This window comes from Macrobrachium rosenbergii, chromosome 51 (assembly GCF_040412425.1).
Source record: "Macrobrachium rosenbergii isolate ZJJX-2024 chromosome 51, ASM4041242v1, whole genome shotgun sequence".
In the NCBI taxonomy this organism is placed as follows: domain Eukaryota; kingdom Metazoa; phylum Arthropoda; class Malacostraca; order Decapoda; family Palaemonidae; genus Macrobrachium; species Macrobrachium rosenbergii.
The window spans coordinates 31,693,048-31,715,887 of record NC_089791.1 but is presented as its reverse complement, the minus strand read 5'-3'; the positions used below and the strand labels follow the sequence as shown (position 1 = coordinate 31,715,887).

General features: G+C 36.4%; 1 long non-coding RNA gene across 2 annotated transcripts in view; it reads left to right on the top strand.

Annotated features, from left to right (window-relative positions):
* LOC136833289 (uncharacterized) overlaps nucleotides 1-9,130 on the top strand; it is a 24,288-nt gene extending 15,158 nt beyond the window's left edge. For both annotated transcript variants that reach the window (XR_010851405.1, XR_010851404.1), the window contains 2 exons: nucleotides 7,329-7,448; nucleotides 8,374-9,130. This is a non-coding gene — a long non-coding RNA (uncharacterized lncRNA). The remainder of the gene's footprint in view (nucleotides 1-7,328; nucleotides 7,449-8,373) is intronic.
* The last annotated feature ends 13,710 nt before the right edge of the window (nucleotides 9,131-22,840 follow it).

Sequence of the window (22,840 nt, the reverse complement as noted above, 5' to 3'; positions counted from 1 at the left end):
TTTTCTTTTTCGGTTCTCTGTTTTATATACTTCCACCTCTTGCCCCTTTTTTTTTCCCCCCGCCTGCTGTCGAACTTCTCTCAGTCCCGGAGGTCCTTTATTCCTCACACCTGAGGAGGATGTTGCGAGACTCGAACCTCAGAAGTTCCAGCGAAGTTGCCGTGCATTGCTACCCTAAAGCAATACTCCTTGTGTTTTGGTCATTTACTTACATTTATATCTATTTATTTATTTTCTATGTTATTTTCTCTGATAACTGATCTCTCCTTTGTGTATCTAGTATCACCTGCCGTGACTTCTTTCAAATGAACACCATGTTCTTTGGCAGCTTGAATTTCAAGCCAGTGGCCCATGTAGTGGGCTTGTTCCATATGAATAAGATTCATTAGAATTCATATTCCGAATAAAATTGATAAATACGAATCTACCCACACAAAGGAAACCCATTGAATACATTTCCAAGACAATAAATGTTCTTTTAACTGAATCTATTGCAGGGAACTCGCTGGATTTTCAAATCCTATCACGCTTTTGAGTACCTCAATAAATGTGCATTTTCCTTCAATTCTCCTTTCGGTCATGAATTGGTTGACCTCTCCATTCCCCTTCGAAAAAAGATGAAGGCCATTTTGACTGAACGATAAAGCTAAGGCAAGTTAATGGCAGGAGATACATATACCCCAGGATTAGGATTATGGAGCATTGTCTGTTCGGTCGTATGACAGGTTGTTTGTGAAACAGCGCAATAAAACTGGATTATCCAGGAAGCTGAAATGTAAATCTTTTCTGGGAAATTAGGTGACATACGTAACTGATTTAGAGAGAGAGAGAGAGAGAGAGAATTTCTCAACATTGCTTCTATAACCTTACAAGCATTTCCTTGTGTAAACTATACCTGAGTTGTTTTATTTATTTATTTATTTTATTTATAACAGCCATGCTAATGGACCAATTTTGGGTTCGATAGGAATTCATCCAAAATAAACGTTGAAGATGACAATGCAATTAAAAACTTGACGAAATTTATTAAAAACGTTAAGACAAAATGCCAATTCTGCCTAGACACTTTCTTCCTGTGAAAGGAAGTAGTAATAGAATAGCTGGCTTTTTGTAAACTTAGGTTTAAATGTGTTGTTCTGGTATTCAGTATTTGAATATAGCAGCTTTTTTGAAAACCAATCAAACAATACGAGCTATCTTTAATATCAAGGTTTAGGAAATGTTGAAAATTGCAGCAGTAATTATAAAAAAAAGGATCTTATTGTGCATATTGAAACTGTTCTTTTGATGAAAGTTGAAAATCTGTCTGGCAAAATTTAATTTATTATTTTTTTGGGGGGGGGCTTTTGACTTCTTCAGTCAAAAGATGGCGTTAACTCTGAATTCTTTGGTCAATAGTGGCGTTTACTCTCGATTTCTCAGGTCAATAGATGGCGTTTACTCTCGACTTCTTCAGTCAATAGATAGCATTGACTCTGAATTCTTTGGTCAACATTTCGACTTCTTCAGTCAATGGATGGCGTTAACTGAATTCTTCGGTCAATAGTGGCGTTAACTCTCGACTTCTCAGGTCAACAGATGGCGGTGACTCTGAATTCTTTGGCCAACAGATGGCGTTAACTCTCGACTTTGCAGGTCAATGGATGGCGTTAGTGTGGGGATGAGTTCACCCTTCCTTGGCTTTAGACTCCATGAGAAAAGTGGGGTTAGGTTAAAATTTTCAGCTCGACAACAGTGTGAAGATTGTCGGCGTTGAGTTCTTACAACAAGCTGCATATTTTTATGTTGAGTGTTGTACACCCAGTGTTAATGACAATATAGTGTAACTTGTAAGGTGAGTTATTGAGTATTTCGTTTTGGGGGAGGCTAGATACATTCCATGAGTATTTGATGGTGATATATTAACTATTTTTTGCACCCAGCGTGGTTTTAAGTTATTAGGTCTTGGTGATGAGAAAGTGTTGTAATGGAGACTTGAAATCGGAACGTTCATTGGGGTACTTCGAGATCCTATGGTGTCTGATTTTTAAGTGCACACAAGTGTTCTGTGCACTAGAGTGGGTTAGTGTAAGGGTTGTAGTGATGCGTTTAGAAAAATTATACAGATCTATAGTGCCTTGAAAGGCTTTAGGAGGTTAATCATAAATATTAGGTTTAAATGGAAGGTTCTTTCATGGTTTTCTGCTAATGGAATTTGCAGGAGACTGTTTGTTCAGAACTTTTTAAGCCATAATTTACGAAGTAGTTATACAGCTCTTATTTACAGTTCTTGTGCTAGGAATTACTTGCCCGTAAGTTATACAGCTCTTAGCAAGAATTACTGCCAGTAGTTATATAGTTCTTGTGCTATGATTTATTTAATAGTAGCTCTACAGTTCTCGTGCTACGAATTTCAACAGTAGCTATATAGTTCTCGTGCTAGGAATTACTTGCCCGTAAGTTATACAGCTCTTAGCAAGAATCACTGCCAGTAGTTATATAGTTCTTGTGCTATGATTTATTATACGAATTTCTCAACAGTAGCTATATAGTTCTCGTGCTAGGAATTACTTGCCAGTAGCCCTAGTCTTGACAGTGGCTACGCAGTTCTATTGCTAGGAACTATTTCCCAGTAGTTAGTCCTCGTATTGGTTATTACTTTCCAGTAGCTATACAGTTCTCGTGCTAGGTATTACTTGCCATTAATCATACAGTTCTCGTGCTAGGTATTACTTGCTAGTTTTTATAGTTCTCATGCTAGGCATTACTTGCCATTAATCATATACAGTAGTTCTTGTGCTAGGTATTACTTGCCAGAAATAATGCAGTTCTCATGTTAGGCGTTACTTGCCAGTTATACAGTACAATTCTCGTGCTAGGAATTACTTGACGGTAGTTATAAGACTCGCTTGCTATGAGGAAGTTGCCAGGCTTATACAGTTCTCGTGCTAGGAATTATTTGGGTAGAACTATGGGGTAGCTCCGCGTCGCCGACGGCACTATAACTTTACATTTTCTACAGTTTTTTGGTTGATAATTATGAATTTACCTTCATTTTTGGCGCTCGAGTCTAATTAACCTGTAATTAACCCCGAAATCCATCCAACAAGGGGTTTCCATACGCGATCTTCACAAGACAGAGCACGGCTAAGTCTGTTTGGAACTGTTCATATCCCGCCCGTGAAGTGCAATAACTTGTTAGCGTATGGGTAACCGCCCCCCCACGGCCAGTACTAAACACGGCGAAGGGACATTCCATTTGGCCGACAACAAAGATGCACCGCCAGTATCAGAACCCCTAAAAGTGTAGAAAAGACCAATTGAAAAGGTAAAAATAGGCGCGGAGCAAATATATAGAATTACTATTATTTGCCAGTGAGTTAGTGATTTCTCGTGCCAGGAATTACTTGCCAGAAGTTAGTGATTTCACGTGCTAGGAATGGGTAAGTTAGTGGTTTCTCGTGTTAGGAATTACTTTCCTGTAGTTTTTGTGCTAGGAATTACTTGCGAAAACGTTACACAGCTCTTACTAGGATTTAATTACCAGTAGCTATAGTTCTCGTGCTAGGAATTTAATTGCCAGTAAGTTATGCAGTTCTTGTGCTGTTAATTACTTGCCAGAAAGTTGTACATTTATAGCTTGAAATTACTAGCCAGTAATAGTTATGCTAGGAATTACTTGCCAGTAATAGTTGTTAGGAATTACTTGCCAGTAAGTTATACAGTTCTTGTGCTAGCATTTACTTGCCAGAAAGTTGTATATTTATAGTACTTGGAATTCCTTGCTAGTAATAGTTATTATGCTAGGAATTCCTTGCCAGTAATAGTTATGCTAGGAATTCCTTGCCAGTAATAGTTATGCTAGGAATTACTTGCCAGTAATAGTTATGCTAGGAATTACTTGCCAGTAATAGTTATGCTAGGAATTACTTGCCAGTAATAGTTATGCTAGGAATTACTTGCCAGTAATAGTTATGCTAGGAATTACTTGCCAGTAATAGTTATGCTAGGAATTACTTGCCAGTAATAGTTATGCTAGGAATTACTTGCCAGTAATAGTTATGCTAGGAATTACTTGCCAGTAATAGTTATGCCAGGAATTACTTGCCAGTAATAGTTATGCTAGGAATTACTTGCCAGTAATAGTTATGCTAGGAATTACTTTGCCAGTAATAGTTATGCTAGGAATTACTTGCCAGTAATAGTTATGCTAGGAATTACTTGCCAGTAATAGTTATGCTAGGAATTACTTGCCAGTAATAGTTATGCTTGTTACTTGCCAGTAATAGTTATGCTAGGAATTACTTGCCAGTAATAGTTATGCTAGGAATTACTAGCCAGTAATAGTTATCATGCTAGGAATTACTTGCCAGTAATAGTTATCATGCTAGGAATTACTTGCCAGCAATAGTTATGCTAGGAATTACTTGCCAGTAATAGTTATGCTAGGAATTACTTGCCAGTAATAGTTATGCTAGGAATTACTTGCCAGTAATAGTTATGCTAGGAATTACTTGCCAATAATAGTTATTCTAGGAATTACTTGCCAATAAGTTGTACAGTTCTCGTGCTGGGAATTACTTGTTAGTAAGTTGTACAATTCTCGTGCTTGGAATTACTTGTTAGTAAGTTGTACAATTCTCGTGCTTGGAATTACTTGCCAGTAAGTTGTACAGTTCTTGTGCTAGGGTTTACTTGCCAATTAAATTGTATAGCTCTCGTGCTAGGAATTGCTTGCCCGTAAGTTGTACAGTTCTCGTGCTAGGAATTACTTGCCAGTAAGTTGTACAGTTCTCGTGCTAGGAATTACTTGCCAGTTAAGTTGTACAGTTCTCGTGCTAGGAATTACTTGCCAGTTAAGTTGTACAGTTCTCGTGCTAGGAATTACTTGACAGTTCTCGTGTTGTACAGTTCTCGTGTTGTACAGTTCTCGTGTTGTACAGTTCTCGTGTTGTACAGTTCTCGTGTTGTACAGTTCTCGTGTTAGGAATTACTTTACAGTAAGTTAAACAGTTCTCGTGCTAGGAATTAATTGCCAGTAAGTTATACTAGGAATTACTTGCCAATAGCTATAGTCCTCGTGCTAGGAATTACTTGCCAGTAAGTTATACAGTACAGTTCTCGTGCTAGGAACTACTTGCCAGTAAGTTATACAGTACAGTTCTCGTGCTAGGAACTACTTGCCAGTAAGTTATACAGTACAGTTCTCGTGCTAGGAATTACTTGCCAGTAGTTAGACAAAGTTCTCGTGCCAGGAATTACTTGCTAGTAAGTTATACAGTACAGTTCTCGTGGTAGGAGTTTCTTGCCAGTAAGTTATACAGTACAATTCTCGTGCTAGGAACTATTTCCCAGTAGGTTATACAATACAGTGCTCATGCTAGGAATTACTTGCAAGTTAAGTTGTACAGTTCTGGCGCTAGGAATTACTTTCCAGTAAGTTGTACAGTTTGCGTGCTAGGAGTTACTTGCCATTAAGTTGTATAGTTGATGTGCTAGAAATTACTTGCCATTAAGTTGTATAGTTGATGTGCTAGAAATTACTTGCCATTAAGTTGTATAGTTGTGCTAGAAATTACTTGCCATTAAGTTGTATAGTTGATGTGCTAGAAATTACTTGCCATTAAGTTGTATAGTTTGTGTGATAGAAATTACTTGCCATTAAGTTGTATAGTTTGTGTGCTAGGAATTACTTGCTATAAGTTATACAGTTTGTTCTCGTAGGAATTACTTTCCTATAAGTTATACAGTTTGTGCTAGGAATTACTTGCTATAAGTTATACAGTTTCTCGTGGTAGGAATTTCTTGCTATAAGTTATACAGTTTGTGCTAGGAACTACTTCCTATAAGTTATACAGTTTGTGCTAGGAATTACTTGCTATAAGTTATACAGTTTGTGCTAGGAATTACTTGCTATAAGTTATACAGTTTGTGCTAGGAATTACTTCCTATAAGTTATACAGTTTGTGCTAGGAACTACTTGCTATAAGTTATACATTTTGTGCTAGGAACTATTTGCTATAAGTTATACAGTTTGTGCTAGGAATTACTTGCTATAAGTTATACAGTTTGTGCTAGGAATTACTTGCTATGTTATACAGTTTGTGCTGGAATTATTTCCCAGTAAATGTTATACAGTTTGTGCTAGGAATTACTTGCTATAAATTATACAGTTTGTGCTAGGAATTACTTGCTATAAGTTGTAAAGTTCTCATGCTAGGAATTACTCGCCAGTAAGTTGTACAGTTTGTGCTAGGAATTACTTGCTATGTTATACAGTTTGTGCTAGGAATTACTTGCTATAAATTATATAATTTGTGCTAGGAATTACTCGCCAGTAAGTTGTAAAGTTCTCATGCTAGGAATTACTCGCCAGTAAGTTGTAAAGTTCTTTTATGCTAGGAATATACTTGCCAGGAATTACTTGTAAAATTCTCATGCTAGGAATTACTCGCCAGTAAGTTGTAAAGTTCTCATGCTAGGAATTACTCGCCAGTAAGTTGTAAAGTTCTCATGCTAGGAATTACTCGCCAGTAAGTTGTAAAGTTCTCATGCTAGGAATTACTCGCCAGTAAGTTGTAGTTCTCGTGCTAGGGATTACTTGCCAGTTTTGTAAAGTTCTCATGCTAGGAATTACTCGCCAGTAAGTTGTACAGTTTGTGCTAGGAATTACTCGCCAGTAAGTTGTACAGTTTGTGCTAGGAATTACTTGCTATGTTATACAGTTTGTGCTAGGAATTACTTGCTATGTTATACAGTTTGTGCTAGGAATTACTTGCTATGTTATACAGCTTGTGCTAGGAGTTACTTGCTATAAATTATACAGTTTGTGCTAGGAATTACTTGCTATAAGTTGTAAAGTTCTCATGCTAGGAATTACGTGCCAGTAAGTTACAATCTCTTGCTGGGAATTACTTGCCAGTAATCATAGTTTTCGTACTAGAAATTACTTGCCAATAGCTATACAGTTTTGCTAGGAATTACTTGCCAATAAGTTGTACAGTTCTCGTTCTAGGAATTACTTGCTAGCAAGTTTTCTTGCTAGGAATTACTCACCAGTAAGTTATTCAGTTCTTGCTAGGAATTGCCATCAGTTATATAGTTTTACATTTTTTTGCTGTTCTGTAAGGCAGTTTGCCTTCAATAAATTCTAACCTTGAGACTTAGGCTCATGTTATTTCCTGTCCATGGCACGAAATTGGTTTTTAAATGTAGATTGAATCAATGTCTACAAATCTACATTGCTATCTGCCGTGACTTGTAATCATTGCCTTCTTCAATGAACTGAAAAACGTAGGTTTTGAGATGGGTATGGCTGTGGAAAACTAAGCAGATTTTTTTTTGCTCAGGGCCAACAGGAGGCTTTGAAGAATTAATGTAACAACTGGTCGACCCCTGACCTATGCATGTTTTTTTGTGAGATCATCGGTGCTGCATTACCTCAAGTGACCCGGTGATAATGAAACAAAGTGAGTACTCAGATTTTTTTAAACCATTTTTAAAAATTAAAAATCCTTGTAAGGTGAGAAAATTCTTTACTCAAGGCTATAGCCAAGTTTTAAAAGCAGAGCTAGCACCTTTCTTGTTGCTGGTTTCTAAATAGAGTATGGTTACAGAGGATAGTCTGGTAGGAAGCTTTGTGAGAGTTTGGTCAACTTTGCACTTAATTTGTGATTGGAGAGATATGGTCAAATGTAAAGATTTTGGTATAAATTAAGAAGACTTGCCTGCTGGAACAAAAGTAATAATAGTTTTGGCAATTGATAGTTGTTAGGGAACTGGGTTGATTAAAAGACCTAACAAGAGGAGTGTCACGTTCAATGGATTTTTTTTTCTGCCAAAAATAGCCACAGTACTTCTTGGTCAGTATACAAATGATTTTCCTGCTTCATTTTCCGTGCTTGCATTAGGCTGGGTATGACTTTAAGGGTTACTGTCGAGTTGAAATTATGTAGTTAAATTTTCAATGTGAAATGTGGATATATATTGGGTTCACTGAAGTTTGTACTTTAAATTCGCAGGTAAATATTTCCAAGTTTGCAGATCTCTTGTCTTTGGTCTTTTGAATCATTCTAGCTCAAAGAAAAAATTCAGTAATATCAGGTTTTATATATCAAATATCAGGTTTTATATATTAATATTTAAAGGGAAAATATTTTCATTGCATGGAATTTTTTACTTAGTTCCATTTAGCTTTATTTTACTGGAACTTAAAAACTTTTAACGTAAGTTTTGAAGTGTTTTCATGTAGAGTAAATTTAAAAAAAAATTAAGATAATTAAAATTCAACTAGTCCATAAGTGAAAAAAATGTATTTTTAGTCTGTAGGTATATAAACCAGTAAGATGCAGGCAATCTCTTGTCTGTCGGTATTCATGCCTTCTCGCTTTTCAGAATGCTGAAAGAATTCCTGAGGAAGAAGAATCTGCCGCCGTCAAGACTTGAAAGACTACGGCTGTCGATCATCTTCGTTTCTGCCCCAGAAGACTTCGCTACTTGTCTGATGTTGCACGTCTTATCTTCCCGATAACCATTCAGATTCAAAAATTAGCAAGAGCTGTATCTTCTGATCGAAATTCAAACGTGCTTCTAGTTTTATAATCTGGAATCAAAAGATGGAAAGGAAATGTTATGTTGAAGTGTTAATGTTTTGAGTTAGTCTTCATCTTGACGTTATGGTCAATTAAAATCAGATGGAAAGGAAATGTTAAGTGTCTTAACAAATTAGCTTAACTGACGTAAGGGTCATTTGAATTAGATGGAAAGGAAATGTTATGAAAGTGTTGAGTGAATTAGTTTAGGGTTAGTCTGTATCCAGACGTTAGGGTCATTTAAATCTGCTTAAATCTTTTTTTTTTACAACGAGTCTAAAGGGTCTTCTTGTTAGTGTCAGAGAACCTTACTTTTCCATGTGACACAAATTTAATCCTATGTTTTGAGTGACAGTGTAAATGCAATTTATCTAGAATGTCTTTTTGGGTGGCTTTCCCTTTACCTGGTGTTACTTTCGAATGAAAATTTTAATGAGCAGCCCACTTAGCCCTGCTCCGGAGTGCTCAGTGGTGGTGATAATGGTCAGTAGTGTTGAGTGCCCAAAGTATGACCAGCAACGACTGTTAACTTTTAGAAATGAGGGGGAATTTTATCAGAATCTTCTACATTTCATTAATTCCGATTTTAATGTTCATGAACTGTGATGATAAAATATAAAAAGTAAATGAAATTACGAAAACTCTTAAAGCATTAAAAGAATTTTAAAGCAAAATTTTAATGTTTAACTTATTCTGAATTTTAATATTAATATAGCTTATTTTGTATATATGGAAACATGAGTAAATGTATCAAGTGGGTTCCCGCATGAGAGAATGTGCCTTTGTGCAGTTTCTTAAATTTTGATTCATTCATCACCATACTGAATGACGTCTTTGGTCCCAGTGCTTGGTTTCTGGCCTAGACCTGGTATTCATGCAAATCCTTCGGGCTAGCCCTATGAGAGCTGATAGTCAGCTCAGTGGTCTGGTTAAACTATTTTAATAATAATCGAATGAAAACTACGTTCTTTGGGAGCTTGAACTGTAAGTCTGTGGCTACTTTGGTGGGCTTGTTCCATATGGTTAGGGTTCATCTTCCGAATGACATTAACCATTAGGTTGGTCGAACTAAACGTTTGTTAGATTCTTTTTCATTTGAAGCTAAGAACCACTGCAATCTACCTTTAAAGGAAGAGAAAGGTTGACGTACAATTGTAATAATTCTTGCATCTTGAATATTTGTCTTCAGCTACACTGATAAACCTTGTAGAGAGCAAATAGGATTTTTGGAGGGGGAGGGGGTGGGGGTGTGGATGAATTTAGTGTAAGGGCAGATTGGTAGGATGTTAAGTATGCCTTTTACTGTACCTCCGTTCATATTCTTCCCTCCTTCCACCCTCTCCTAACATTTGTTTCATAGTGCAACTGCGAGGTTTTCCCCTGTTACTTTTCAAACCTCCTTTATCCTCAATTTTCCTTTCAGCGCTGAATGACCTTATAGGTCGCAGTGTTTAGTCTTTTGCCCAAATCTTATATTCTTATCTTAGATTATCAGATGTGCATTGAGTATAGGAAATGCTTTAACAAATCATGACGTTCTCTTTCCATCCACGTATTTTAAAACAGTTGGCCAATGTGTTTTTTAGATAGTTATAAAAGCTGCATTTATATGGGAAGTTTGCTCAATCCAGAGGCCAAAATTAAATTATATTGAAGAGGGCTGTGCTTGAGTCACCATCTGTACTGACAAATTTATATTCTTGGGCTTATGAAATAAATAGATATATTAAATAAAACTTGTGAACTGGCAGTTAAAGTATTTTGAAAAATTTTCTGTAGTGAATTTCAGTTAATGAACTGTGTAGTATAGGCCTAGGCACGTCAGATCTTTGCATTTATAATCTTGGTTTTATGAAGTAACTAAATACTTTAAATGAAGCTTGTTTTAAATGAAGCTTGTTTTAAATGAAGCTTGTTTTAAATGAAGCTTGTTTTAAATGAAGCTTGTTTTAAATGAAGCTTGTTTTAAATGAAGCTTGTTTTAAATGAAGCTTGTTTTAAATGAAGCTTGTTTTAAATGAAGCTTGTTTTAAATGAAGTTCATGGATTGTGGAAAAATTTTTTTTACAATATATAGGCCTAGGCACTTTAAAATCATGAAACTACTTCCCATATACTGTTCTAAATTTGACAAGTGCTTAATCATTGTAAGAACTTAATACTGTCACATTCACAGAAGCACCCATTATACGGTTTCCATTAACTGTATAGACCTGTAACTTTCCTGTTAAAAGAATGACTGTCAATTGAAAGGTTGAGCACAGTTTAGCCACTGAACATTCCCACTTACGTATTAATAACGCATTGTTATTTGTATGTTTTATTAAATAAAAGTTTTTTATATTTAAATTTTCGTGAGTTCCTAATGCACTGTTGATTGTAGAAAGGTCCATGCTTTTTTTTTTTTTTTTTGTCGTGCGAATACTTCTATAACGCAGATTTGTGTATATAAGTGTTTATAAATATTTTTCATTTTAAACTTTATTTTGCACTGTAAAGGTTATATGCATATCGTAAATGCAGTTATAATTTTTTATGGGGAATATCAGTTTTTGCCAAACGTCAATTTTTACTAGTTTTAAAATCGCTAATTTTATATATTTAATTATAAATTCATTGCCATAACTTTTCATCTCAAACCAAATTATAGCTTAGAATAATCCCTCTGATTCTAGTGCTTGGCTTAAAGCCTAAATTTCATATTCCTTTCCATTCTATAATGGAGATATGGATATTTCATTTTGTTGCTGCAGATCTGTTTAAAGGAAGCATTAGTATTAGGGTCTGTGGGTGATGTTTTTCCGTAAGAAATAATTTTAAAGTATCCTTCAGGGACTTTGGGGGTCGTGGTTTTTGGATTTTCTTTACCCCGAGTTGCCTTCTTGTAAACAATCCATAAAACATTTTTATAGGTGATCGTGGAAGGCTAGTTTTGTAAAGTTGCGTTATCAGTACAGGCGGTTACGAAAGTGTATCATAAATTGAGACTAAAGGGATTTTTCATAATAGAATTCACTGAACACGTTACTTTAGGTTTTTTGCGGTGTCCCTTCGGCCCCTAGCTGCAACCAATTTCATTACTTTTACTGTACATCTGTTCAAGTCATTTTCCTTCGTCTCGACTTTCCTCAATACCCTCTTAATTTTTATAGTGTAACTGCTTTAAAGTTTCCTCCTGTTACGCCGTTCGAACCTTTCTTCTCGCAATATAGTTTTCAGCACTAAATGACCTCTTAAGTCCCAGCTTGGCCTTCCGCCTAAATTTTATGAGACGATTTAAGGAAGATACGAAGAGGGGAAATAAAAAAATAATCCAAATTGCTAGGCCATATTACTGTAATGGTCATAAAATCTAGCACTGAGTATTAAAACGTACTGTAAATTGAGTATTAAAATGTACCGTAAATCTAGTAAAATCTAGTAGGTAAATTAGTGTTTGGTGGAAGTCTCGTCTCATTTGAACCTTGACCCAAACTTGGTTTCTAGAAGTTTCCCTAAATGGGTGTCCACAAGCAATTTTCGCAATCAACAGTTGCATTTGGTTCCAAGTGTTTTGTTGGATGTAGGATTTTTTGCATGATTTTGATAAATTTCACTGCTAGGCCACCTGAATAGGTTCAGAAAGTAAACTTGTATTGTTACTCAATGAGGAATTAGTGAATGCCTAAAATTAGGGTGTGCGAGCATTGTTGGGTAAATTGAACTACAGTAGGAAACAATGATTGTACTACTTTAACTGCAGACGGCTACTGAACATGGTTATATTTATGTACGATTAAAATGCAAATTTAATGTCAATGCTACTTTTATATAATTTTTCAAACTAATTTTTCACTTTTCAAAGGTTTAATTACTTGGTAAAACCAAGATTCAGTACCTTGAAGGTATCTTTGCAGTACGCCTGTTAAGAATTGTAAAAGCATCCTTAGGAAACATTCAAAAATTCCCATTTCATTTTAAGCGAAATGGGTTTGGAATGCTGTTTATGAAGAAGCAATGGCTTAACCACTTTTAAGACATCTTCGTGGTCAATTAGTCCAAATGAAAGCATTGGTTCATACGTGATAGTTTGGAAAACCTGGAGAGTCTCCCCAGTTCCCGAAGTTTGCTTAATGCTAGATTTGTGACTACGGAAAGAAGGAAAACTTTCGAATGGGAGGAATGAACTTGACATTTCTAAAGTATAATGAAGTCACATTAGCTAGGAAGTCTTTAGTGGCTTGTGGACTAACTAGCACTTCGGAAGCAGAGTTCAAAGGAGGAATGTATGAATTTGGTTAATTTAGTAAATGTTTGTTCGGAGAATTTTGGTTTAAATGGTAATTGACAAAAGAACAATTGGTTCTGGGGGTCGAAATCTAGAGTAATTAGATGAGTTTGCCTGGGAATTTTGATTTAAAGGGCAATTCACTAAAATACCTTGAAATTTAGAGCAGAGTAGCTTGCCTGGGGATTTATGGTTTAATTGGTAATTAACAAAAAAGTAGCTGTTCGGAGTCGAAAGTTAGAGATGTCAAAATAGTAATTTTGGAAATATGATGATGGCGGGACGTGGAAAGAAATAACTTAAAATTGGATATTAACTTTGTGAAGTTCCTTGACTAATGGTGGACATAAGTCAGTTTCCTAAGCCTGACAGGATGTAGTTTTAACTGTAGCATTGGGGATTGTTACTACCACTAGATGGAATATATCGGAATAGGAATTTAGAATTAAGGCCAAACGCTGCGACCTATAAGGTCACTCGGCGCTGGAAGGGAAATTTAGAAAGGTTTGAAAGGCTTAACAGGAGGAAAACCTGGTGGAAGGAGGGATGAATGAATATGAACGGAGGTACAGTAAAAGGAATGATTGGGGTTACAGCTAGGGACCGAAGGAACGCTGTAAAGAACCCTAAAAATGCCTACAGTGCACCGTGTGAGGTGCACTGACGGTACTACCCCCATACGGGAAATTAACGATCCATTGTAACTTATTGCTTTAGCTAAATAGTATGCGAAGAGCAGCTTTCCAAAGCTATTTAGTAAAATGAAATTATCAGACTAAGAAAAATGTCAGTCTAATTTCCATATGCTGTGTAGTAGTGTAGTATTTTGTCCAATACGTGGATTCAGTCATCCTGACACTAAACATGAACTTGTTTGAAGTTTTAAAATGATTTCGTTTAAATTAAGGTTTTAAATTAGGATTTCCGTGCGCATGCTATATAATAAACAAGACAAGTTTCTCCTCGTATTTCTCAATGCACCCAACAGTGACCTTGCCTGATCAGTTTCTGAAGCAGCCTATCGAGTACTAGAGGCAAAAAGGCCAATAGTTTGTAATTCCTCGCTGAGAACTTATTATTTTTCGGGGGGTTCAGTAGTTTGTAATTTCTGAGAAAACATCAATCATCTTGGGGTTTGAATTAAGCCTTTGTATTTTTGTTCATTTTGAGCCGTTTCAGTTAAGCAATTACCTAGTACCTCGAGGCAAAAAGGCTAATAGTTTGTAATTCATCACTGAGAACTTGTATTAATTTTCTGGAGGTTCAAATAGTTTGTAATTCCTCATTGAGAACTTATATTAATTTTCTAGGGGTTCTACAGTTTGTAATTCCTCATTGAGAACTTACATTAATTTTCTGGGGGTTCAATAGTTTGTAATTCCTTATTGAGAACATATTTTCTGGGGGTTCAATAATTTGTAAGTTCTGAGGAAACTTCAATTTTCTTGGTTTGAATTAAGCCTTTGTATTTTTGTTCAATTTGAGCTGTTTCAGTTAAGCAATTACCTATTCTTCTGAAGGCAATATAAGGTTTGTCCTGCTTAATAGTCTGTTTACATAGAACTTGAAACACTTATTGAGAAAACTCCACTAAAGTTTTGATATTTGTTCTATGACTCATGAGGAATAGGAGCCTTGGAGACTTTCAAATTGTGTATTCTATCTGATGTAAGTTACAGCTTCAGGCACTTCAGTTTTGATGATGTAGCACTATGCATGAGTTGTGGCACTTTCACCTATGGTAAACCAAAACCATTAAATAGCTCATTGTATTTTTTGACAGCTATGTAGACAGTTTCAAGTGAACAGCCTCCTAGCCTCCAGCTTTGTGGTTCGGATCTCAAATGTGAGTTTGTTTTGAGTTAGGTCAAGAAACACTGGCCTTTTCACCGGACGCTCGTGGAATTAAATTTAAAGAGCTGTAATAAGAAGCAAATAAAAACTAAAGTTGAACCTGAATATTTTTATTTACCAAAATTTTTTTTACAATTTTTTTACCCACGAAGCCAGCATTACAATGACTGGAGGAGGTCGAGTGAGTGTTCTCAGCAGAAGGCAACTGAGCAGAAACCTTATTCATCATTCACTAGAGTGGAGGAATCAGTCCGTAGAGTTAATTACTGAAGAGTTCCAGTGGACATCTGGTTGTTCTGAAGTGGTGATTCCCATTTTCTTTGATGCATTTCCCTTTCGGTGTTCCCGTTTTCTCTAGCCAGTGGCGAACCTCTCGCTCGTTTTCTATGCCTGAGTTCAGGTTGTGGTATGAACTTAATAAACAAACCTCATGGAAACAGTAAGGCTGAAATTGCCATACCCTATCCAGTCTCTCTCGGCCGTCACAATGCTCCCTTGGCCTGTCACAGCTTAGCCAGATCGAATATTCCCACGATTCTTCTACCGAAGAGAAGTGTAGTTATTAAAACTGCACTTAAATTCGAGAGAATTGAAGAGAATAATAGATCTGGCAACGCTGTGATACGCCAAGGATAATTCATGACTGCCGAAAACGACTGAACAAGACAACAGGTATCAAAGAACAACTGAAATACCATCTTCCGGTCACTCGTTATACCTATAGTGACTTTAAACCATTTGACAGATGAGACAGTTCCAGCCAGGCAAGCTTCGTGGGTTTCATACCCTCAAAGATACTTGATAATCTAAAGTAGTAACTGGATCGTCAGGTAAAACAAATGAAACATAGAACATTAGAGGTAAAGGTCTTTTTATTGGCAGTCTGGTTTAGACAACGGATCTGAATATACAATACCTTGGATCTTACAAGAGCTTTTGTGTTTTACACAGAATAAGCGAATTGACTTTACCATTTTGGGAACACTTACACTGAAAGTCAATCTAAACATTCACATAAACTTTGGGAGGAAAATTGACAGATATTTACATTAACTTTGGGTGGAAAATTAAAGTTTTATGGAAACTAGTTTATTTAGGGAATAAAGTATTAAGGGAGTTGGAGGGTTGGGGAAAGATTTATAAAATCACAAACGTCATCCATTCAACCCCTTTTGCACTTGAGACACGATTCATTACAAAAGACTCAACAGGCCTCCGCAGAGGCCGCGGATGATGTCTCACAGAGGCCAAAACATCCCCTAGCAGATCAGAAGTCATTCCATGTACGAAATTGAATCTGGTCAAGAAGGCCTGTGCTTGAAAACTAAATTCTCCAATACACAGGACCCACCAGACCATGTCAGGATTTCTTGGCAATGATGAAGTTCTCCAATGCGTGTGACACTTTCCTTACAAAGTATGCTCATTGTTATGTTTATTAATCAAGGTATAATAAATCATTAACCCTCTGAGAACGCAGAATCTACCTAGGAATAAAGTACTACACCGAAATATACCTAGGGATGTATGAATGGAACACTTGAAATACTGTGCTTGCACCTAGCTGATTACTTAAAGCAAATAACAATAATAACAAAACGTTAATTGACAATAGCACTCAACCATATGCTATTCTACCCCTCCCCCACCCCTCCCCGCTACAACACACCACCCGCCCCCCAAAAAAACTTGGGAAGTCGTTCCTGAACCAACCTACATTAAACTTTCCTCTGTTTACACTGAAAACTTGCCTTTGTTCTGTAAAACAAACTCCCATTCCCTAGCTAGAAGAGAAAGTAGGAGAGACAGGGTTTGACAAACACACACTAACGGATAAAGAGAGAGACGTTTGAAAGAGACTCGGACGATCACTACAGACACAGAGAGAGAGAGAGAGAGAGAGAGAGAGAGAGAGAGAGAGAGAGAGAGAGAGAGAGAGAAATGCTATAATAGATAAACTATAATAGATAAAAAGAGAGAATTAAATTACACCTTCACACAGAAAGCAAATGAAAGAAAATTGCGATGACCCAGAGAGAGAGAGAGAGAGAGAGAGACTCAGATGACCCAACAGAGAGAGAAATTTAGCACACTTAAGAGGGAATAACCTATAAAAGAGAGAGAGAGAGAGAGAGAGAGAGAGAGAGAGAGAGAGAGAGAGAGAGAGAGAGAGAGAGAGACTGATATCTTAAAAGAAAGAGCAAAAAATTTAGCTGACCTAACCGAGAGAGAGAGAGAGAGAGAGAGAGAGAGAGAGAGAGAGAGACTCAGATGACCCAACAGAGACAGAAATTTAGTACACTTAAGAGGGAATAACCTATAAGAGAGAGAGAGAGAGAGAGAGAGAGAGAGAGAGAGAGAGAGAGAGAGAGAGAGATGACCCAACAGAGACAGAAATTTAGTACACTTAAAAGGGAATAACCTATAATAGAGAGAGAGAGAGAGAGAGAGAGAGAGAGAGAGAGAGAGAGAGAGAGAGAATAAAGTACATTTAACAAAGAGAGAGAAAGATTTCGACAATCAACTCAAATTCTCGCAGATTCAAAGCAATTTTAAAAGCAAAGAATTTAACCACTGCTACGACAGATGACTGAAATATTCAAGAAACAATACATATTCACTTTACACAAAGTTACTCCCTCTTTATTTGACGGTTCCGATTTAGTTTTATGCCGAAATACCTTTAAACCTAAAAATTTACTAATGCCTTCATTTTGATTTTCTAATATTTAAAAAAATAAAACTCGGTTTTCCAGAAACTACAACTTTTCCTTTTCAAATTGAAACTGATTTTCACTTCCTCGAATATTTAGGTGTGCATGGAATATTCCAAAATGATTCTATAACTATTCTTTAAAAGCCTTCAAATAAAAAAAATCTCAAAGATAGCTTGCTTTCAAAGACCCACAAAGACCTACCTTATTATTATTAATTATTATTATTATTATTATTATTATTATTATTATTATTATTATTATTATTATTATTATTATTATTATTATTATTATTAAAAGTGATAGCTACATCAGCTATCGCTTTCAATGCATGCTTAAAAGAGGTCTTCTACCGATATGTTATTATTATTATTATTATTATTATTATTATTATTATTATTATTATTATTATTATTATTATTATTATTATTATTATTATTATTATTATTATTATTATTATTATTATTATTATTATTATTATTATTATTTTTCAATATAGGGAAAGTACATAGAACGTAGAAATAGAGAATGTAAGAATAAACTACATTATTATTATTATTATTATTATTATTATTATTATTATTATTATTATTATTATTATTAGCATAGGGAAAGTACGAACGTAGAAATAGAGAATGTAAGAATAAACTACATTATTATTATTATTATTATTATTATTATTATTATTATTATTATTATTATTATTATTATTATCATCATAGGGAAAGTACGAAAGTAGAAAGATAAGTAAAGAATGAACTACATAAGAGAAACCAGATGAAATGAAGGAAATAAAACAATTTCAACTTTGAGATCAGACTCTGGTGATCCTTCTAAATAGAAATGTCTTTGCACTCAGAACTGAACTTGTCATGAATTAAACTTTAAATCCCACTTAAATGTGTTGTAACCCAACGGACGGAGGCTGCAATACTTGGAGGGAGACTGTAATCCCACCAAAATAGCCTGTAAACCCTTAGGATTGAATTGTAAATTGTAAATCTGTTAAAAGTTGGCTAAACCTTTAAAAGTCAATGATTATCTCGATTATTCAATCAGCACTGCTCGTTTCTCTCGGTATACGTTTTAACTGACTTTCTCAAGTCTAAAGGAGGGATTTTTGCTCGTGAGCACTCAAGAAGGTTCTATTTACGTCGAGGATTTACATTTTGAGCAGTAAATGAAGTCGTAAATGGATCGAGAAGCACTTAGTGATTGAACACTTACAATATCTGGTCTAAAATCAATCTCTTGTATTGAAATGTTTTGAAAGGGCTATAAAATACGAAATCTACCACTACACTGACACAGAGAACAAGTAAAACATGAGAGAGAGAGAGAGAGAGAGAGAGAGAGAGATACTCGGCTGTTACCGCTTGAAGTCATTACATTGACTGGCACGCCAGTTTCATAAAAAAAAAAATTACTGACATAAAAGAGGGTCGAGACGCCAAGTCGCGATTCCCGGGACGTTAAGTACCGTCCAGGAGGACGACCAATGTACCTCCATTCTGCATAGACAGGGGCAGGGTTGAGAGACCCCCTCTCCCTCACCCCCAGCCCCTCCCTTTAGGTAACCAAATCTAATTGATCGTAGATTGTCTTCTTAACATTACGAATAACTGCTGATAAATTGCAGCAAGAGTTAATCGATTGTATTATACAATAAATATAAACCTGCTATATGCAGCATACAATATCCTTCATTTATAAACATCTATTGCAGTTTAAAATATACACAAATGGAATATTCCATGCACAGCTTTCACTTAGGTATATCTCCGCGAGATTAGGGAAGGCTAGCTCTTACGAAGTCTTCGAAATGGCAAATGGTTCTGCCCCCTTTCCTTCGGTTTCCAAAATAACCACTCTTACCTAATGCCCCTAAACGATCCTACTTAAACCAAGTTCCTATTTAAGCTGAGTTCCTACTAAGCTAAGATCCTACCGAAGCCAAGTTCCTAATTAACTCGACTTCCTACTTAAACCAAATTCCTACTGAAGCTAAGAGCCTACTGAAGCTAAGTTTCTACTTAAGCTAAGTTCTTACTTAAGCTAAGTTCCTACTTAAGCTACGTTCATACTTAAACCAATTTCTAAAGCTAAGTTCCTACTTAAGCTAAGATCCTACTTAGCCTATGTTCTTCTTGAGCTAAGTCCCTACTTGAGCTAAGTCCCCACCTGAGTTAAGATCCTACTTAAACAAGTCCCTACTTAAGCTAAGATCCTACTTAAGCTAAAATCCTACTTAAGCTAAAATTCTACTTAAGCTAAGATCCTTCCTAAGGTAAGTTCCTACTTAAGCAAAGATTCTACTTAAGCTACGATCCTACTTAAGCTAAGTTCCTGCTTAAGGCAATATCCTACTTAAGCTAAGATCCTACTTGAGCTAAGTTCCTACTTAAGGCAATATACTACTCTGAAAAACATATTCCTTGATTACCTGACAACACGACTTCCCTTGTCACACGACTGAGAAGTTCATCACTCACAAAGAACTTCCTAAATTGGTCATCGTGGTTCTTTGGCCCACCTTCATTTCTGGTACAAGGAGCGACAAAGATCTCAAGGACCAGGCGGCGTCTGTGAGACAATCAGGCTGGACCCCTTTTTCAAAAGGCGTGAGAATCTCATAATGTAATGAAAAGATGTCTAAATGCAAACCCTTGGATGACATTGCACAAATCAAATTCATTTACTTTAATATCAATTTTCTACATTCTCAAGAATTTATTATAATTTCATGTGCATTACTCTACATTACTCTATCATTTTATGTATATTACTCTAGAATTATGACTGCAGCTAGGATATTCAGAGTCTGAACCTTTTAAATTTTGAGGGGTTGGGGCTCACAAATTTAAATATAACAAGAGAGATTCGTTATAACAACAGAGAATTGCTTCTCATATAGCTGGCAGTCTTAAAATGATTAAGGAAAACTCGCTGATTATACGTAAAGTCTAACAGCTCATGTAAGGACATTGCATTTCCAAATCTTGGGTCTATAAGTACTACCAAAAAAAAGAATCCATATACATCTTGTTAGCAATCCTTCAAATGTCTTACCCAGCATACCATTTACTTCTTTGATTACCCAATATTTCTGACAGTATGAAAGCACAGAATTAAGCCATATGTTGTGTCATCTTCCAAGTGATAATTGCACTTACAGATATAACAGGTGAACAGAAAATAATATAGCAGCGAGTCTTGTGATTCCTTGCAACAGCAAATGTCTTACTGTTTCCTTAACGCTTGTTTACTCAATTCATACCACAACCTGACTCAGGCATAGAAAACGAGCAAGAGGTAAACCACTGGCTAGAGAAAACGGGAACACCAAAAGGGAAATGCATCAAAGAAAATGGGAATCACCACTTCAGAACAACCAGATGCCCACTGGAACTCTTCAGTCATTAACTCTACGGGCTGATTCCTCCACTCTAGTGAATGATGATGAAGGCCTCTGCTCAGTTGCCTTCTGCTGAGAACACTCACTCGACCTCCGCCAGCCACTGCAATGCTGACTCCGAGGAGTTCTCTTTATTCTTAAATCTTTCCAGTTTCTTCTAAACTACACAAGTAATCAATATGGAAGAGAACATCTGTATTAAGGCATTCAGGTATTGTGTTTAATCTTTTACATTGCACTGAATCAAAGAAACAAGATCTGCAAGAATCAAGATTAGTTCAAATTTAACATTTTAACTCTCATTTAGCCCTCAAGACACACAGCTGCTTATCAGCAAAAAATATGACGCTTTTTCACAAATTTAACTGCAAACTCAACGGTACAAACGCCACAAAAACAGTTTCGATCAATTGTCAATTCCTTGTCAATAAACCCTACTAACAATGTCTCTCCTGCTACCCTGATTAATCAATAAAAACTATAGGTTCTGGTATAGCTTGGAAATTAGGACGAAGCTGCTTGGATATTTCAGAGCCTTGACACCATTAGGCCCTCTGTGAATAGTTAGCAGTCAAGACACTGCTCAGTGATTGCTGTTTTGACAGGGTACTGCTGACAGTCACCTGACTGCTATTTCTGCTGTTACTTGATGGTATAGTAATTGCCCATTCTCTAAGCAGCTTGACAATGCTCCCTTCAAAGGCGGTCTATGCTCTCTTCAAAGACTGGCAATGCTCCCTACAAAGACTGTCTATGATCCCTTCAAAACTGTCTATGCTCACTTCAAGTCTATGCTCACTTCAAAGACCGTCTATGCTCACTTCAAAGACTGTCTATGCTCACTTCAAAGACTGTCTATGCTCACTTCAAAGACTGGCAATGCTCCCTTAAAGACTATCTAAGCTCACTTCAAAGACTGGCAATGCTCCCTTCAAAGACCATCTATGCTCACTTCACAGACTGGCAATGCTCCCTTCAAAGACTGTCTATGCTCACTTCAAAGACTGGCCATTGTCATCACTTCAGCAGTTTACACTACTCCCTGAAACTATGGCTTCCACAGTCTATTGAGAGGTTTGCTGAGTTGCTACTGTTGACACATCACACTGATAGCCATTACTGGTTGAAACTTGATTTACACCACGCCAGAGACTGATTAGATTTCTAACAGAGGGTGGGTTCTTGTGGGCCCATCAAATCTAGTTTTCGCTTCTTGATAATCTCGCTGATATGACAATCTTGCTTTTAGCCACAGGAGTCGGATTTTTTCTCCCAAGTTGATTTTTTGCTCCCAAATGTCCACTGGGGGTTTTAACCACTGAAGCTGTTTGATATTTCTGTTTTCTTGATGTCTTTTGCTGATGCACCAAGAAGCTGTTTAAGCACCTAGTCTGAAACCAGTCTAGATTCAGCCTCTTGAGAATTTGGCTACCATGACAAGCTCAAGTGTAACTGTTTTTAGCCACAGTCTTTGCTTTTCTTACAAGTTGGTGCTAGATGCCCCCTCTGGCTTGAGATATTGAAGCTGCTCTACATCTCTGCTATTACTGCTCCTTTGGCTACTGTACTAAGAGGCTGGATGGTTACAAAATTTTGAACCATAGCTGGAGACACCTCTTTTGAATTTTGCTGTTGGTTATATACAACACAAAGCTGCTTGTGACACTTCATATCTGTTGAATGGCGTCTGAGAATACCTGTCTGTCATCAAAGGTATCTTGGGATACTAGCAAAAAAAAAATGGCTGTGGTTGAAGCCAGTACTTGACCATTTGTAACAATGTTTTCTGGTAGCCCGATTACTGTGATATACATTCACTTCATAACTAAAGTCAGTTGTTAACTCACGGGAGAGTGGTAAGTACCAGTTAAACCTAGCATTTATAACAAATACAAATTGATGCACAAGAGGCCTGACTGAGAACTAAAAACAAAATTGCAAAAAAAAAGTTATCAGATGTTCCCTTATACAAGCAATGACAAAATCACAAAAAATACATCTATATCGACATGGTTTCTTT